Here is a 20,993-nt window from a genome sequence, read left to right on the forward strand (position 1 = left end):
GGATACTGTCAATAAGACAGAACGCCACCAACAGATTAGAAAATGGTCTACCAATTCTATATCTGATAGAGGGCTAACATCTAATATATACAAAGAACTCGAGAAGTAAGACTCCAAAAAGTCAAATAACCCTATTAAAAATGGGGTACAGAGCTAAAAAACATTCTCAACTGAGAAATATTTAATGGCCAAGAAGCACCTAAAAAAATGTTCAACATCCCTAGTCATAAGGGAAATGCAAATCAAAACAACCCTGAAATACCACCTCACACCAGTCAGAAAGGCTAAGATCAAAAACTCAGATCAAAACAGATGATGGAGAAGATGTGGAGAAAGAGGAACAGTCCTCCATTGTTGGTGGGATTGCAAACTGGTACAACCACTCTGGAAATCAGTCTGGCAGTTCCTCAGGAAATTGGACATAGTACTACCTGCCAGCTATACCACTCCTGGGCATATACCAAAAAGATGTCCAAACCTATATCAAGGACACATGCTCCACTATGCTCATAGCAGCCTTATTTACAACAGTCAGAAGCTGTAAAGAACCTAGATGTCCTTCAACAGAGAAATGGTTACAAAAAATATGGTACATTTTCACAAGGGTATACTAGTCAGATATTAAAAACAATGACTTCATAAAATTTGTAGGCAAATGGATGGAACTAGAAAACATCATCCTGAGTGAGGTATCCCAGTCACAAAATAACACACATGGTATGCACTCACTGTTAAGTGGATATTAGCCCAAAAGCTTAAAATACTTAAGAAAAAATTCACAGATCATGTGAAGCCCAAGAAGAAGGAAGACCAATATTTGGTCTTCTTAAATATTTCCCTTCTTAAAGGGGAAAACAAAATACTCATGGGAGTAAACACAGGGACAAAGAGTAGATCAGCAACTGAAGAAAAGGTCATCCAGAGACTGCCCCACCTGTGGATCCATCCCATATGCAGTCACTAAACCCAGTCACTATTGCTGACACCAAGGACTGCTTGCTGACAGGAGCCAGATATGAGTGTCTCCTGAGAGGCTCTGCCAGAGCCTTACAGATACAGATGAGGATGAGTTGTGGCTAACCATTTGACTGAACAAGGGAACCACAAAGGAGTAGATAGGGAAGAGACAGAAGGAGTTGAAGGGGTTTGCAACCCCATAGGAAGAACAACAGTATTAACCAACCAGACCACACCAGAGCTCCCAGGAACTAAACCACCAATCAATGATAACACAGGGAGTGACCCATGTCTCCAGCCACATATGTAGCAGAGGATTGCATTGTTCAGCATCAGTAGGAAAAGCCCTTGGTCCTGTGAAGGCTCATTTCCCCAATGTAGGGGAATGCCAGGGTGTTGAGATTGGAGTGGGTGGGTATGAGTGGGGGCATCCTCATTGAAGCAGGGGATGGTGGGAGGTGGTATGGAAGAGGAGGGGAAGGGGATAACATTTGAAATGTAAATACTGAAACTATCCAAGAAAAATAAATATAAAAAAATCATTAGCCTTATTGTACTACTTGCTTTATATTTGAAATGGCTTTCCTTTTCTAACTTAAAAGGTATTATTTATTCCCCTTTTATGTGTTTGAGTACTTTGATTGCATTATGCCTATGTACCGTATGCATACAATACCTGCAGAATTAAGCAAATGTCATAGATGCCCTAAGAAACTGGAGTTATAGATGGTTGTGAGCCCCCAAGAGCATGTTGGGAATGAAACCCAATTCCTCTTGAAGAGCAGCCAGTGATCTTAACTACTAAGATCTCTATCTCTCTAGACCCTTTTAAAAATAACATTTAAAAGATAAAATACTTAGGAACATAACCCACTAGTGCTAGTATACTTTTGCTAATGCTAACGAATTTGGATTGGTAAGCAAAATATGGTCTTCCAGAGGTATGGGATGGAAGTTGCCAAGTGAAATGCAATAAACACAAACAAAAAAAAAAGATGCTATGGAATGTAAACAGGTATTGTGGAACATATTTTAAGCCACATTTTACAACCATGGTCCTTCCTCATTAAACAACCTCCTTCAGAGTTAAAGACATATCCACTAGGATGCAAGGAAAATAGTGTAGTCTTTCTAAGTACAAAGATATTTTAGATTTTCCAAGAAACATGTTTCACTGTATATGACCTATTAATTGCACTTAAATACAGTATGTAAAAACTGATGTTCTAATTTACCTTCTATTGCTGTAATGCTGTAATAAGGCCAGAACTAAATGTAGCACAAGAGAATAGAGTTTACTTGCCTTGCACTTGAGGTGACAGTCAATCACTGAGGGAAGCACTGGCAGGAACTGAAATGCCCCAGGATCCTGGAGGCAGGAACTGAAGCAGAGGCTAAGGAAGAATGCTGCTTACTGATTTGCCCTGATGATTTGTTTACCTTGCTTTCTGGTCCCGCCCAATCATAAACCAAGAAAATCACCACAGAGGATGCAGAGTTGACTCAGGTGTTAAGAGCACTCTCAGAGGACTAGAGTTTGATTCTCAACACCAAAATGGGGGCGCATGACTACCTATGACTCCAGTTTCAGGGGATCTGACACCATCTTCTAACCTCTATGAATATTAGGCATGCACATGGTGCATAGACTCACATGAATTAAAAAAAACCTTATACATATTAAGTAAAATTTTAAAAAGGGAAACAAAAAATGAAACGTTTTAAGAAGAAGTTTCTCCCTGTGCCCAGAGCTGAAAGCCAGTCACCAGGAACACTGACGCACCTGAGAGCAGAGGTAAGACCAACTATTCTGCTCCAAGTGTCTGGAAGCCTCAGGACACACAAACCCAGTAGCAGGTTCGGTTTCTGCCTGTAACGGAGTTGACCCGGTCCCACAGCTCTCTGTACCCAAGGAGACATAATAGAATCTGGGGAAATTCCAAAATTCATCAGATACTACTACAGAAGACTATATTCAACAAAACTGGAAAGTCTAGATGAAATGGACAATTTTCTAGACAGATATCAGGTACCAAAGTTAAATCAGGATCAAATAAACTATCTAAACAGTCCTATAACTGCTAAAGAAATAGAAGCACTTATTACAAGTCTCCCAAGCAAATAAAGCCCAGGACCAGATGGGTTTAGTGCAGATTCCTATCAGACATTCATAGAAGACTTCATACCAATAATCTTTAAACTATTCCACAAAATAGAAACAGGAGCACTACCCAATTCCTTCTATGAAGCCATGATTATGCTTATACCTAAAATACACAGACGAAACAAAGAATGAAAACTTCAGACCAATTTCCCTTATGAATATGGATGCAAAAACACTCAACAAAATTCTCAAAACCAAATCCAAGAACACATCAAATGGTTATCAATCATGATCAAGTAGGCTGCATCCCAGAAATTCAGGAATGGTTCAATATATGGAACTCCATCAATTTAATCCACTATGTAAACAAACTCAAAATTAAAAAAAAACACATGATCATCTCATTAGATACAGAGAAAACATTAGACAAAATTCAACCCCCCTAAGCAATCCCACTAATATCAGGGACTAGTAAAGGCTGACCACTCTCTCCCTATTTACTCAATTTAGTACTCAAAGTCCTAGCCAGACAAATCAGACAACAAAAGGAGGTCAAAGGGATACAAATTGGAAAGGAAGAAGTCAAAATATCACTATTTGCAGAGGATATGATCGTATAATTAAGTGACCCCAAAAGTACCACCAGAGAACTACTAAGTCTGATAGACATCTTCAGCAAAGTGCCTGGATATAAAATTAACTCAAACGAATCAGTAGCCTTTCTCTACTCAAAGAATAAACAGGCTGAGAAAGAAATTAGGGAAATGACACCCTTTACAGTAGTAACAAATAACATAAAAATACCTCGGTGTGACTCTAACCAAGCAAGTTAAAGATCTGCATGACAAGAACTTCAAGTCTCTAAAGAAAAATATTGAAGGAGATGTCAGAAGATGGAAAGACCTCCCATGCTCATGGATTGACAGGATTAATACAGTAAAAAAAATGGCAATTTTGCCAAAAGCAATCTACAGACTCAATGCAATCCCCATCAAAATTCCAACTCAATTCTTCACAGAGTTAGAAAGAGCAATTTGCAAATTCATTTGGAATAACAAAAAACAAAAACAAAAAACAAACAGGATATTGAAAACTATCCTCAACAATGAAAGAACTTCTGGGGAAACCATCCCTGACCTCAAGCTGTTATTACAGAACAATAGTGATAAAAACTGTATGGTATTGGTAGAGAGTCAGGCTGGTAGATCAGTGGAATAGAACTGAACACCCAGAAATGAGCCTACACACCTATGGCCATCTAGTGGATAAAAAGATAGCATTTTCTACAAATGATGCTGTTTCAACTGGAGGTCAGCCTGTAGAAGAATGCATATCGATCCATTCTTATCATGCTATACAAAGCTCAAGTCCAGGTGGATCAAGGACCTCCACATCAAACCAGATACATTCAAACTAATGGAAGAAAAAATGGGGAAGAGATTTGAACACATAGTCACTAGGGAAAATTTCCTGACCAAAACACCAATGGATTATGCTCTAAGATCAAGAATCAACAAATGGGACCTCATAAAACTGCAAAGCTTCTGTAAGGCAAAGGACACTGTCATTAGGACAAAACAGAAACCAACAAATTGGGGAAATATCCTGACCAATCCTACATCTGACAGAGGGCTAATATCCAATATATACAAAGAACTCAATAAGTTAGACTCCATAGAGTCAAGTAACCTTATTTAAAAATAGGGTACAGAGCTAAACAAAGAATTCTCAGCTGAGGAATATCAAATTGGCTGAAAAGTACTTAAGAAATGTTCAACATCCTTAGTCATCAGAGAAATGCAAATCAAAACAACACTGAGATTCCGCCTCACACCAGTCAGAATGGCTAAGATAAACAACTCAGGAGACAAAAGATGCTGTCGAGGATGTGGAGAAAGAGGAACATTCTTCCATTGTTGGTGGGATTGCAGACTGGTACAACCACTCTGGAAATTAGTCTCGGAAAACTGGCTATTCTACTACCTGAGGACCCAGCTATACCACTACTGGGCATATACCTAAATGATGCTCCAACATACAGCAAAGACACATGTTCCACTATGTTCATAGCAGTCTCATTTATAATAGCCAGAAGCTGGAAAGAACCCAGATGCCCTTCAACAGAGGAATGGATACAGAAAATGTGGTACATCTACACAATGGAGTACTACTCAGTTATCAAAAACATTAACAAAAAAACACTCATGGTATGCACTCACTGATATGTGGATACAGACCACAGACCACATGAAGCTCAAGAAGGATGACCAAAATGCAGATGCTTCAGTCCTTCTTCAAAGTGGAACAAAAATATTTATCAGAGGAGATATGGAGACAAAGTTTGGAGTAGAGACTGAAGAAATGGCCTTTCAGAGCCTGCCCCACCTGGGGATCCAGCATATATATATACAGCCACCAAACCTAGATATTATTGATGAAGCCAAGAAGTGCATGTTGACAGGAGCCTGATATAGCTGTCTATTGAGAGGCTCAGCCAGAGCATGACAAATACAGATGTGAATGCTAGCAGGAAACCATTGAGCTGAGAACAGGGTCCCCATTGGAGGAGTTAGAAAAATGATTGAAGGAGCTGATAGGGCTTGCAACCCCATAAGAACAAAATGCCAACCAACCAGAGCTCCCAGGAACTAAACCACAACCCAAAGACTACACATGGACAGACACATGGCTCCAGCTGCATATATAGCACAGGATGGCCTTGTTGGACACCAATGGAAGAAGCCCTTGGTCCTGCCAAGGCTGCCACCCCACCCCCATGTAGGGGAATGTCAGGGTGGGGAGACGGGAAGGAGCAGGGGTGGTCGTGGAAGGAAACACCCTTACAAAAGAAGGGGGACTGGGATGGGATAGTGGGCTTATGGATGGGAAACCATGAAAGGGAATAACATTTGAAATGTAAATAAAAAATATCCAAAAAAAATGTTTCAAGATTTATCCACAGGAAAATCTAATGAAGTCATTTTCTCAGTTGAGTTTTCCTCATCCTGGATGACTGAATTGTATCAGTGAATAAAAGCTAATTAGTCCAGTTACTCTCCATGATCTCCATCCTCTGGGAACCTCAGCTGTCTTATACATCTTCAAAACTGAATTAAATATATTCTAATTATATAGATTTAATGTCTTGTTGAGGTTTTCTCTCATCTACAAGTCAAGCCAGTTACATATGATACATAGAATATGATTGGGTGTGGACATACACTCCTGTGATCCCAGTAGTCATGAAATAAATAGCCACTCTGGCCAGCCTATTACCGGCATAGCAAGACCCTGCCCTGTTTCTTCTATAATTAAAATACTAATTCTAGTAATTTTATGAATGTTATTTCACAAATAAAACAGAGAATTTCATTGGGTACATTGTTCCTTTCCATATTTATAGAACAACAAAAAGAATTTACAGTGATAGCTGTGAAGATGGTAAGATATAGCCCCAATGTCTTTATAGCCCTCTCTTAAAATTAGAGAATTTGTTTCCTCGCCTTATACCTGGGTGACTTGTGATTGTCTTGACTAATAACTTACAGCAGACCACTGGTAAGTGGGAAAAATGTATATTTATATTTCACTTGAAAACAAGCACAGTTGCTTTTTATTGGAGCAAACTCTAAGCATTACCCTTGGCAGGAAACAGGCTCTATTTACCCTCTTTAGAGCGTGCAATTAATTGGATGGGGAACAATGCATCCAGGGGAGAGTTTCCTCCCCAGCATGGAACTCTAGCTGGGTTATTAAAGTCCTTATTTGCATAGTTTGCTGGAGCTCCTCTGTTCTGAAGGCTGAGCCAGCATGTAAGAGTCTTGCAAGCTTAGCAGTGCAATGCAACAAAGAAATTTCATGCCATAATTCTCCTGCACGATGGCCAAAATTATAGAAACTTCATAAAATAGTTCTAGAGACATTTCTAGAAAATAGACATGACAGTTTTAATTAATAAGGCATCCATAAAGAGATTGTTTTTAGAATGGAATATTCTAGAAATGGAAGAAAGGTTACTAATTAGTCACAGTTCTCTTAGAAAACAGTACCGATAGAATGAGCCATCTATATTATGAACAGAACTAGTAGAATGATCCAATGTGTTCAAAGGGGTTTATTATGTTGGCTTATAAGCGTTGGTCATGTCCAACGGAGTCTCACACTGGAGACAGAGATTCCAGTAGCTCATCAGTTCATGAGGCTGAATGTCCCAGGAGTCTCAAAATGGCACTGAAGGCCTGGAGGATTCGTGGAGAGACGTTGGTCTTCAATCTACTTTGGAATCCTGAAGAAATAAGTTCTAGTATCAGTGAAGGAATGCCATGGCAACAGGATCTCTCCAGCTCAACTCATCAGCAAGTACGAGGCAAAAAAAGCAAAGCTTCCCTCTTTCATTTTCCTTTCTCTGTCCTGTTACAAGAAGAGGCCGCCCACACACAGGGCGGGTCTTCCTGCTTCAAGTACTAGGACAAATAGATCCCTTGTTTCCTCCTTGTGATGACACACCTGCCGAAAGCAGCAAGAAAGAACGTTTCGTTTGGCTTACCACTGCAGACCCCAGTCCATCCTGAGCTTTAGGCAGCTAGTCTTACTGCATTTGCAGTCAGGCAGCAGACAAAGAATGTTCTGATGCTTGCATTCTACTCAGTCCAGGACCTTGCCTGAAGGAATGCTGCCAGAGTCAAGGCAGGTCTTCCCACTTCAATTATCTTAATCTAGATAATCCCTCACAGGCTTGTCCCCTAGCTGCCTGTCATGTTTACGGCACTGCTAAATATCACAGGTGTGACGATGCTATTACAGTAATGCTCTTTCAGATGATTTATGTTTATTTTATGTGTATGAGGGTTCTGTCAGCTTGTGTGTGCCGCACGTGTATGCAATGCCTGAGGAGACCTGAAGTGGGACTCGGTAGACAATTGTGAGCCACCATATGAGTGCTATGAGTCAAACCCAGGTACCCCCAAGTGCTCTTAATCACTAAGCCTTCTTTCCAGCCCTACAGTGACACATTTTAGTAGTGATATGTTTTATAGATATAATAAAATATTTGCAGATGACTTAATATGTCCAGGGTTGAGTATGTAACTCAGTAGAAGAAAATTTATCCATGAACAAAGCCCTAGATTCTACCACCTGCACTGCAGAAAACTTTCTAAAGATTTTTTTTTATTTTAACTCCATGATTTCTTACTTAATCACCCTGGAATAAGAGGAAGATTGAGAGGCTAGAACAAGAAATCATTCTGAAAACATTGGAAGCCATGTAGGGACCATGTAATTCTTTCCACTTTTTTTTTTCTTTCCACTTTTCTATGTATGTAAAAATTTCCATGATAAAAATCTAGAAATATAAACTATCTTGTTATCAAAGCAAAACAGCATAGTTGAAAAGAAATAGTATCTATTCCAATTGAAGAAATACAACCATCATTAATAATGACATTTTTGATCCTACAAGATGTGGAAAGGTTGTCAAGGAATAAAGGCAGCTTATAAATCACATATACACTTAAACATAGCTTATACATATATATTTGTTGATATAAACACAACTTAAACTCTACTATATAGTAATAATCATACATGTGCATGAATTTGTAAAGGAAGAAACCAAAATACAAAAAAAACAGACCAAAATGTTCCTATCTCCTGGTACCTAGGCTACAGTTATTTATTTGACTTTCTTTGTAATAAATAAAAAGAGACATTTAAAATTAAAATTATAGAGAGTAAAACATCACAAGAGGAAAAATATATACTTACTTATTACTTATATCCATTGTATGTGTATAGGGTTGTGGGGTGGAATGCATGTGTGTGTGTTTGTGGTATAAGGGTATGATGGGGGTACGGGTGTGTGACCCATCACAGACCATATATGGATGTAAGAATGACAGCTTATAAAAGTTGGTTCTCTCCTTTCACCATTGGATTCTATGGACCTAGATCAGGTCATCAGGCATGACAGATAGTATTTTCAACTACCAAATAATCTTGCTGTACCTGAAGAAATATTGTGTGTGTGTGTGTGTGTGTGTGTATGTGTGTGTGTGTGTACACTTTTTTATAGATTTGTAGTTTTTTCTCTTTTAAAAGCAAAGGGAGAAAGTTTTAGATTGTATGTTTTAGAATACACACTTATGATGTAAATTCATTACTACTCAGGATACGATGCTTTCAACTCTTTCTAAAATCCTGCCAGGGGGCCATTTCACACCACAGATGTCTGTTACAACCATTCCTGGAGACAAGGTCATGGCACATTCCGCAGACGTTTATCACCTAATAGCATTTATGATTGCATGAAGAGAAGAAAGGGAGCAATTTTATTAAGAAATGGACATAATTGTAAGTTAGAAAATTCAGTTTGATTGATGTAACTTGGGATTTGAAGTTCGCAGATAGAAATGCCATAAAGAGCTCGCTATTTCAGAGATGAACTAAATTGAAGGTTCAATCAGAAAGTTATTGCTTTGGGTGAAAAGAGAGCCAGAGCTCTGAAACAGCCAAGTTTCTCCTTTGGGGCAGTGAAGCATGGGTCAGGGTTTTTCCAAAACTCTCCATCAAACTATCTGACAAAATCTCTTCAGTCTTCCTTGAAAATTGCCAAACAAGTAGGTTCTACCTCTTAAAGTATTCCAAATCATGTTAATAGAAATGTGTATCTGTGTGGATGAAACTTGTTTTAAGTACTCCGTGAACATCAGAAGATGTATATTATCAGCACTTACTATATGCATATATGGAAAAATTACTGATTCTCCTTAATATATACAATTAAAATATGTTAATTAATTAATCATGTGCTGTCTAAAGACAAAAGATTTCAGTAAAACTGTTATAAAGCAAATCAAATTAATGTAACTTGCTTTTTTAAATTGGAAAAATGTTAATTCTGCAAAATTTTACAAAATGTCAAACATTTTAGTCTGAAAAGTAAACGTATAATTTCCCTTGAAGCTATTTGATCGTTGTTTACGTATACAGGCATTTTGCTTGCATGGATGTCTGTGAACTACTTGTGTGCTTGGTGACCAAGGAGTCCAGAAGAAGGCAACAGATTCCTTGGGACTAGCATTGTAGACACTAAAGACCAACCATGTAAAGTGCAAGGAATTGAACCTGGGTCCTATAGGAGAGCAATCAATGTTTTTAGACACTGAGAAATCTCTCCAGTCCCCAATGTTCTGTTTATATAATCAAAATGTCAACCAATACAACTCAGAAAAACAATAAACATGAAAGGGGAAGGTAGTATGATTCCTCTAAAAGATCATAATTCCCCAGTTATTAAACTCAGAGATACTAAAAGAATAGCAAAATTCCAGACGATTATTTCAAAAGGATCGTGGTCAAAATCATCAGTGACTTCTTGTCTGATAAGAGGGCAGACTGGAAGTTGTCTCCAGGTAATCTGACAAGGAGATAATGAGAATTAAAAAAAAAAAAAATTTAAAAAAAAGGAGGGGAAAAAAAAAAACCCAAAGCGGACAAGGTTTAAAAAGCCACAAGGGACCATTCCAGTATTCATCTGTGGCCAGAGCTAAGGCTGTCCCACAGCCCTCCCAACCCAAAGCCTGCCCAGGGAGAGCTGGTCTCCCAGCAATGCTCTCATTCCTAAGCCCACAGGTGAGACCATACTTTCACTCCACTATCTGTCCGAAGAGGGACCCTTCAGGAGGACACAGGAACTGCAGAGCAGCCTGGGACAAGATCCTTCCAGTCTCCATCTCAGCCCAGAGCTAAGACTGTCCCACAGCCCTCCGGAATCAAAGCCTGCCTGGACAGAGCTAGTCTCCCAGGAGCCCTCTCGCTCCTAAGATCACAGGCCCACAGGCCCACAGGAGGGATAAGCTTCACTCAGAGACAGCAAGACCAACTGACACCAGAGATAACCAGATGTCAAGAGGCAAGTGCAAGAAACTAATCAACACGGGTTGGGGATTTAGCTCAGTGGTAGAGCGCTTGCCTAGCAAACAAAAGGCCCTGGGTTCGGTCCCCACCTCCAAAAAAAAAAAAAAAAAAAAAAAAAAAAGAAACTAATCAACAGAAACCAAGACTACTTGGCAACATCAGGTACCAGCACTCCTACCAGAGCAAGTACTGGATACCCCAACACACCAGAAAAGCAAGATTTGAATTTAAAATCACAACATTTCATGATGATGATATAGGACTTTAAGAAGTACATAAATAGAGTCGGCGGCAGAAACCTGCTGGGTCCCGCCTGCTCCCAGAACTGAACTGAACAGGTCACACAGGTCCCTGCTCCCAAATCCCATGGGGGCGGTTTGGGGGTGGGGGAGCTGAACACACAGAAGTTCGGACAATCCTGAGACCACAGGGCAGACCGCCATTTCTGCCCAGCTCTCCCACATCCCTGACCCAAAAGAAAACTGCATAGTGCTTCTAGATACAGGAATATAGGAGCAGTCAGCAGCAGGAATCACACAGCTCCCTGCACCCAAATCCCGTTGGGGAGAGAGCTGGAGCCTCAGAAGTGAGGACACTCCTGAGAACCCAGAGGAGACTACCCTCTGCCCACATACCCGACCCAAGACGAAATCACCTAGTACCATTTGTGCTTGGAAATAAAATGTTTACCTAATTCATCACTTACCACAAAAAGAAAAATGTTTCAGCTGTCCGTTACTGAGAGTGCAGTGTCAGTGTGACACTCCCTGTCTTCAGTGTAGCTCCAGTTGCCCCTCCCAAGGAAGAGGAGGCCATATCTCCATGTAACTGCACCCATATCTCTGGGGCAGGCTCTCTCGTTTTTATGTCCTGCATTTTGAGGGTTTCTATTTTGTTACATCGTTAGTCTGAAGGTTTTCAGCTGTTTCCCAGCTCTTCTGATAGCTGTAACCCAGTTTTCCTCAGTTTATTCACTGGAGACTCCAAGCAAGCATGCCTGTTTGCGGTCTGACATATTGGATCAAACATTTCTCTTACTCCAAGACAAGTAAGCTGGGTTATTTATTCACATTTCATTGCAGGCCTATTTGGATATACATATTACATATTCACATTTTATATTCTATGTTTCTCTTAAATATGGAGATATTTTAAGCTTGAAATGAAAAATAGGCTCTTAGCTTTGTTAGCAAGATACAACCAGGAGTCAGCTGATAAATGAGTTTTAATTGTAGGATCTCCTAAATCTGATTGGGCATATTTTGGTTTTGTGTATTAGCATATTTCTGTAAAATAATTTAGTCAAATATAATAATACCTCTCACTGTGTTTGTTGGATTAGAGATTTTTAACTGCTCTGGGTCATTAATGTTTACATATAAATATTAAGGGTTCTTTTTTGACTATATCTGTGAAGAATGGGCTGAGAATTTTGATAGAGATTGTATTACATATGCAAATACATAATGGTAGGATGGCCATTTTCCCAACATTACTTCTTTGATCCATGAGTGTTGGAAATCTATTTCCAAGTGCCATCCTCATTTTTTCTTTAGCATTTTAAAGTGTTCATATAGAAATCTTTCAGTTATGTGATTGATTATGCTTACTTCAGTTTTGTGTGCATACACGTTTCAGTTATGTGATTATGCTTACTTCAGTTTTGTGTGCACGCATGTGTATGCACATACATGCATGTGTGCATGCTCACACACGTGGGGGGCTACTGTGAATAGGATTGCTTTTCTGATCCCTTCTTGGTGTTTTTCATTGCTAACCAAGAAGACTACTGATTTTAGAGCAGCAGCTTTGTATCCTGACACTTTACTGGAAGTGTTTATCAGTTCTAAGAAGTTTGCTGTGGGGAAGGGATCTTTCTGGTCTCTCATGTATAGAACCATATCACACAAACATAAGGGTATTCTGACTTTTCTTGTCCTACATATATCTCCGTTATTCTCTCATCTTATTGCTCTCACTAAGACTCCCAGCAGGAAAATGAGAAAGGCTGGAGAGGATAGATTCCTTGTTCCTGATCTTAGAATTCATTAAGCTTTTCTCCATCAAACATGACGTTAGCTATACGTTTGTCATACACAGATTTTATTATATTCAGGTATGTTCCTTTCATTCATTCCTACCTACTCTACTGCCTTCATTATGAATGGATGTTGGGTTTTGTGAAAAAGCTTCTTTTGAGTCTAATTCGACAGTCATGTGGCATGTCTTTCAACCATTCATGTGATAAGTCCTTCACTCGATTCATGCAATGAATTGCATTTATTTCTTTTCATACTTTGAATCATCTCTGGAATGAAGCCAACTTATTCACAATAAATACCTTATCTTGATTTGATCTTGAATTGAGTATGAATTATATTGAGAATTTTTTTTGCACCTCGGTTCATCAGTTTATCACAATAAAGATAACTATTAACAAAAAGAAGCACAGACAATAAACTCAGCCATGGAAATTGAACAATACATTATTGAATGATGAATATATCATTGAGCGAATAAAAGAAAAATTTAAAAGTCTTAGAATTAAACGAACAATGTCTGGGGAATGCAGTGAAGACAGGCCTAAGAGAAACGTTTACAGCTCTAATTTCCTATAGCAAACAAACAAATACAGTAAGAAAGAAACCATAGCCAGCATCTAAACTGGAGGTCTCTATCTAATCTCTTCCATTGGAGCTTGGGAAACCCTCCAAAAATGGGGAAGAAAGATTGTAGGAGTCAGAGGGGAGAGAGGGCTCCAGGAGAACATGGCCTACTGAATCATATGTGTTTGTATGTGTTCACAAAGACTGAAGTTACAAGCACAGGGCCTTCATGAGTCTGCACCAAGCCATCTTCATATATGTTATGGCTGTTAGCTCTGTGTTTGTGGGACTGCTAATGGTGGGAGCAGATGGGTCTCTGACTCTCTTGCCTACTCTTGGGACATTTCCCTCTGTTGGTTTGCCTTGTCCAGCTCCATATGAGCACTATTGCCTTGTCTTATTATATCTTGTTCTTCTTGTTGTTGTTTTGTTGTTGTTGTTGTTGTTGTTGTTGTCGTTGTTGTTTTGTTGTTGTTCTTGTTCTTGTTCTTATTCGTGTTTTTGGCTTTTGTCTTGTGAAGTACTGCTCCTTTCTGAAGGGAAATAGGGGTGGCATGGGGGGGTGAATCTAGAAGACAGGGAAGATGGCAAAAGCTGTGAGGAGTAGAGGGAGAGGAAATTGTGTCAGTAATGTATTGAATGAGAGAAGAATCTATTTTCAATTTTAAAAAATGAGTTATCCTTCAGGCAGGAAGTTAAATTTGAACAGTGTCATGAATGCATATATAAGAGCTCCTTGAACCACACCAGATGTACTGTATATTCAAAGTCACTGTTGTCATTCACATTTGGTCCCCCTATTTTCTACATGTTATGAAAGTCTGAAATATAGTTCTGACTATAGACTACACTAGAAAAGTTGGCAACTACCTTTAACAGGTGAACAGTCTGTCAGTCATATGCTCTGGAGCAGATCACTTTCCCACACTAGAACGGGAGTTGTGAAATGACATACAAAGCCTTTGTTGTTACATGTTATTCATGCCTGCCAATAACTTTAATATTTTACAATGTTTGATTTTGCTCAATCCTTGTCTCATAATGTCAACAACCTATAATTTTTTTTGTCTTCATCATTTTTATGGATCCTTCTTTTCATATAGGCACAATGAATTGCAAGAATGAAATAGCATCACAATAATGAAAAATGTAAAAAAAGAGAATTAAAACAAAAAACATAATTATTTACCTCAATGCCTTGGGAATAACAGAAATAAAAAATGCCTAAAACAGTAGAGGGGAAAAAATAATCAAAATCAGAGAAGAAATTAATGAAATAAAAAGAAAAATAGATCTCCCCTATAACTCATCTGACAATTCCTTGGTGTGTGGACACAAACATGAATATATGTATAAAGGAATATATGTGTGGGTGTGTATATATACATATATACATATATAAACAAAACCTACACCATAGGGGATTATTCTAATTTGAGATATATCTTCTTTTTCTTGTGTTGTAGGTCACAGGTGTTCTAGAAATTCCTAAAATCAGACAAGTTACTGCCATTACTCTTGGCTCCCACTATAACTTGATGATAAGACCCCATTGCTGAAAACACCCTGTACATCATTCACAGGACATGGAGAAATCAAGCTGGTACTAACCAAGAATATTCTTCCCTGGTACTTTAGTGCAATTCTCAGACTTCATCAGAAAAATGTCTTTGTACAGTGGACAGCAGGTAACACAGACATTTACAACTGGTTAAAGAGCAGAGGAAAAGTGACTGTGGATGGCTCAGCCACAAATGGAGCAGCTATATTAGGTAAACATCCATTCAAAACCCAGCAACCATTATGATACAGCGGCCAGAAAGATGGTAAGAGACAAAAAGCAAACAAGCAACTCCAGACAAAGCATGAAGTCACAGTGACTGTAGTTGCTACACAAGACTTGCACAAAATCAAGCCAGTCAATATTCAAACATGGAATGGGAAGGGATTCACAAGCTCCCACCCCTAATAGAAGATCTCTGGAAAGTTGATTGTATCTGGGGAAAGAATGTCAGTTTTCCTTAAACTGATCCTGGTAACTCAATCATGCTCCAATACATGGAAAGCACAAATTTTAGTTAACGGGATATAAAATTAAAAAATTTTAAAGGGAAAATATAAAGCCAATGAAAAAAGGAAAAGGAAATTGACAGGAATTAATAGACCTAGATATTAAAGAGAAAGGAAAAAAAGAAATATTACAATATGGTTATGACCTCATGGGAGCTATGGCTACCTCAGTGAGTCTACACAAACCTGGGTCCATCAACAATCAGGTATTAGGCTAGATACTGACAGAGTCTAAGGAAGGGCAGTCATTATCTTTAGTTGTACACCCACGAAGGTAGCCACCAAGTAGTAATGGAGTTCCAAAGCCATGATCACACAGATGATCCTGGTTAAACTCAGCAAAGCTTTAAAAAAATGATAAATGATATAAAGTTTGAAAGGGAATTATAGGGAGGTTGGTTTGCAAATAAGAGTGGGAAGGACAATAGAGAGGGTGAGGTTAGAATAATCAGAATGTACTTTATAAATGTATGAAATTGTCAAATAGTTCATTTTTTATTTAGATGTTTAATTTATTAAATTATATAACAAATTTTCTTTATACAGTCAGAAAATGCACATTTAGATGAAAACAAAAATTAAGTAAAAATACAATAATATTGGTTCTAAGATGCTATTTTAAAAGCAAAATTTAGAAAGTGCATTTGGAAAATAATAGATTTTTAAAAATCTGTATTGGCATTTTTCATGAGGAACCGTTTTCCATTGGAATAAAGTATGATCAGAACTGATCCCACCCACCCACCCGAACCCCATCACTAAGAGCTACTAGGGTGTGGTACAGATATTTTGGTAGTTTGATTTTAAATCAGATTGAAAAAATTTCTTTAAACATGGCTCAACTTCCCCAGCTTCTTACCAAATTATCATGCTTAGGCCTTGTTTCTTTTCCCTGATTCCCTCTGAGAAAAGGGCATGTGGGCACACAAGGGAATGAGGGAATTTGGGACCACAGTGGGAAATGTTACATCTTTTTGAAGATCAGGCCAAATAATGCCCTTTACTGTGAAATGAGAACAACACACAATCTGTCATTTGAGTAGTTTTGTTTGCCACAAATGAGTTGGGCATGGCCATGTATCCCAACCACTGAATATTACAAGTTCAAAAGCTCAATGAAGTTCCAAAACTCTTATCTAGTTAATGACAGATATGTATTAGAAGTTGGGAAGGCTAGACCCATTCTTAAAAGCCACCCCCTCGGGCTGAGATCATCAGCAATAAGACAGGACAGTAATGTGGTGAAGGCCAAGGTGCCTCAGCTCCACAGGGCCCACAGTGCTTCAGAGCATCGAGCATGCTTTCTACTCATATATCCACACCCCAGCAAATAGCACTCAGCTATCTGGTTCCAGGTACAAAAGTGTCCTCACGAGCATCTCTTCCTCACCTTGTCCCCACACCTTGTCTGATCTGAGTACCAGGAAGAAGCAAAAAGACATTCTCAATAAAAGTAAATGTTGATATCAAGGAGAAGGGAAAAATAAAAAATGACCAGGGTAGGAGGCAGAGGATCCTTCTGCATTGGCCTGTGGCTCTCAGTAACAAAGTACTCCACATTTTCACTAAGTCACTAGGACACATACAGAAAATGTAGAAACTTACTGTTTAAAGCCAGGGTTAGTGGTATATATACATCAGATAGCAGTCCAAGGGTCTCAGGAATCTAAGGCAGGAGTTCAAGGACAGCCAGGTCTAAACAGTGAGATGCTCTCAAGCTAGGGCAGACAAACACATTTGGAATTTTCTGCTGTTTCTTTCTATTTTTCATATCTTTTAGTGAAGTGGGAAGTTTTGAACAGTTACTAAAAATATATTTTTATAAAAATTGTAAAAACTATGGCTACAGGAGCAACAGTTCACTGGGATCATAAATAAAACAATCCTCTTACCTCAGGCTCTGATAAGAAATTCTTCACTGCCAACGCCTAAGCCTGATAACTGGGTAAGCCCAAAATAGGAGAAACAAACTTGAAAAGATATTGACTGTCATAAAACTGAAGTTCCAACTGGCAATCACAGGGTCCTGTAGAGGGTGGAACCGGAAAGGGCAGAACTGGAAGGGGAGGAGCAGCCTTTCCTCTAGGGCATCACAGTGGGAGGTCAGACTCCTGACTCCAGCATCTTCAGCTAGCATTCGTGAAAGAACTGATTTACTCTCAAAAAGAAAACAAGCAGCATACTCGTTCATCTGAGGATAGCCTCCTGGGCGGCCCATCTGCTGCCAGCTGCTGTCCTGTGCTGGCAGCGGAGCAGGGCCAGGTCTTAGCTCACTCGTCAACTTTAGTGAACGAAACACACAATCAAACCAGGAGAAAAGACTGGCTGTATATTTAAATAAATAACTTCATTTATGATACTTCGGATTTTATATATACCCACTATACAACAACCAAAGTCGCATAATATCTTGCTGAGGCACAACTGCCAATCAAGCCCCTTTGAAAAAAAAACCAAAGATAATGAAGTGTCAGGAAGAGAAATTCTGTTCTCTCTAAAAGATAATTTAACAAATGAACTTCCCTGACTCTTTAAGGTCCATAGAGGGAAATTTAATTTCCTTTTAAGGGCATACCCAGTCATCGAACTGATTAACCCATATTTAGAAAAATAAACCCCATAATTAAGAAAAGTATATCAAATGCCTATCATACCCTAAATGTACTAACACTTCAACAGCAGAGTGTCAAACCTGTCAGTCAGTCCCAGACTGGGTGTCAGTCTATCCATGAGCAGTAAGTGAACCAAAATGGCCCAGAGGCACCACCCCACACCACAGAATGGTAAAGAGCTACACTGTAATATCTTCTCACTGCCCAGGGACAATGTGCTAGAGGACATTCCCAGGGAACACAGTTGCTTTCTTGGTGAGCAAAGATGTTGGAGTCTTTAAAATATCTGCTAGTTAAGTAAGACAAGTTACCAATTTATAGATGCTGAGAAATGGCTAACCCTGAAAAGCATTCACAATTCTGTCACTGTCCAAAGTAATAGATATGTGCAGATAGGAGTCACCGGCCCCTTCAGTTGTCATCCTGTGGCCTGGAAGTAGGAAGAAGCCTAACAGAGTAGGAAGGGATAGATCTACACAGGCCAAGGGTACTGTAGCATCAGGCTGCAGTGCTAACCCTTGCTCTAGGCTGCACAACACTGACAGATGGGAAGACCTGGAGAGCCACCCTCACTGTCATCTCACATTGGCTCATAAGCAGACCTCGCTGAGAATCAAGTTCCTCCCTCAGCTCCTAGTATTAAACTTCACATGATATGAGACCACTAGGGGCAATGACAGTCACTGATGGGCTGTGTGGAAATGCAATTTTATCATGTACAAGCAAATATTAGCCCAATGGAAGAAATAATGAAGCAATGACCAGTTCCTTCACAAGGTCTGCAATTCTGATGTGCTGGTGGTGCTACAGCTGACCCAGGGCTCACAACTGAAACAGAAAAGAGATACCCTTTCTACAGCATTCTTCATTTCAGACCACCTCAAACGTGAGGCTGGCCTACCAATATCTTACAGAATCTGTGGGAAATGGAATTTTTCTTGACTGCCAGGAGTTAAGGACGCAGAATAAAATATAGATCACAGAGTATCAGCAAAAAACAGTTGATTTCTCATCAGAGGTGTTAAATAAAAGGACAAGAATTATTTTTATTCACATCCAATCTCAAGGCTGAAAGTGAAGCCATCTTTGAATGTACAGAGCCTGGTGCTGTGAGGAGTCCAGCTATGAGTCCGGCTGGTCATCTGGCTTTAGCAGTCACTAAAGCCCAGGTTCTCACCTTCTGCTTCCTTACTTGCTAGGGAAGCACAAGCAACTGAAATCTTTTGTTGTTTTTAAAATTAAAAACAGAGTAATGAGTACTAGAAAAGGTAAAGAATACTGTCATTAGGACAAAATGGCAACCAACAGATTGAAAAAGATCTTTACCAGTCCTAGAGGGCTAATATCTAATATATACAATGAACTCAAGAAGTTAGACTCCAGAGAATCAAATAACCCTTTCAAAAAATGGGGTACAGAACTAAACAAAGAATTCTCAACTGAGGAGTATCTAATGTCCATGATGCACCTAAAGAAATGTTCAACATCCTTAGTCATCAGGGAAATGCAAATCAAAACAACCTGAGGTTCTACCTCAAACCAGTCAGAATGGCTAAGGTCTAAAACTCGGGTGACAACAGATGCTGGTGAGGATGTGGAGAAAGAGGAAGACTCCTCCATTGTTGGTGGGATTGCAGACTGGTACAACCACACAAGAAATCAGTCTGGAGGTTCCTCAGAAAATTGGGACCTGAGGACCCAGCTATACCACTCCTGAGCATATACCCAAATGATGCTCCAACATATAACAAGGACACATGTTCCTCTATGTTCATGGCAGCCTTATTTATAATGGCCAGAAGCTAGAAAGAACCCAGATGCCCTTCAACAGAGGAATGGATACAGAAAATGTGGTACATTTACACAATAGCATACTATCAAAAATAACGACTTCATAAAATTCATAGTCAAATGGATAGAACTAGAAAATATCATTCTGAGTGAGGTAACCCAATCACAAAAGAACACTCATGGTATGCACTCACTGATAAGTGAATATTAGCCCAAAAGTTTGAATTACCCAAGATACAATCCACATGAAGCTCAAGAAAAAGGACGGCCAAAGTGCAGATGCTTCAGTTTTTCTTAGAAGAGGGAACAAAAATATTCATAGGAAGAAATACAGGGACAAAGTTTCAAGCAGAGACTGAAGGAAAGGCCATCCAGAGACTGCCCCACCTGGGGATCCAGCCAATGTACACACAGTCACAAAACCCAGACAATATTGCTGATGTCAAGAAGTGCATGCTGACAGGAGCCTGATATATCTGTCTCCTGAGAGGCTCTGCCTGAGCATGACAAATACAGAGGCGAATGCTAGCAGCAAACCATTGAACTGAGAACAGGGTCCCCATTGGAGGAGCTGAAGAGGTTTGCAACCCCACAGGAACAACAACAGTCAACCAGAGCTCCCAGGGACTAAACTACCATCCAAAGGGTACACATGGACAGACCCATGGCTTCAATTGCATATGTAGCAGAGGATGGCCTTGTTGGGGGCACCAATGGAAAGAGAAGCCCTTGGTCCTGCCAAGGCTGAACCTCCCATTATAGGGGAATGTCAGGGTGGGGAGGTGGGAAGGGGTGGGTGGATGGGTAGGGGAAAACCCTCATAGAAGTGGGAGATGAGATGAGATAGGGTTTTATGGATGGGAAACTGGGAAAGGGGATAACATTTGAAATGTAAATTTTTAAAAATCCAATATATAAATAAATAAATAAATAAAT

The 20,993-nt window shown here is 39.4% G+C and overlaps 1 protein-coding gene across 1 annotated transcript in view; it reads left to right on the forward strand.

The window, feature by feature from the left end:
- The window catches only part of Kcnh8 (potassium voltage-gated channel subfamily H member 8), a 582,230-nt gene that overhangs the window by 226,833 nt on the left and 334,404 nt on the right, over window positions 1-20,993 (forward strand). The window lies entirely within an intron of this gene.

The sequence above is a fragment of the Rattus rattus genome, chromosome 4, assembly GCF_011064425.1.
Source record: "Rattus rattus isolate New Zealand chromosome 4, Rrattus_CSIRO_v1, whole genome shotgun sequence".
NCBI lineage: Eukaryota > Metazoa > Chordata > Mammalia > Rodentia > Muridae > Rattus > Rattus rattus.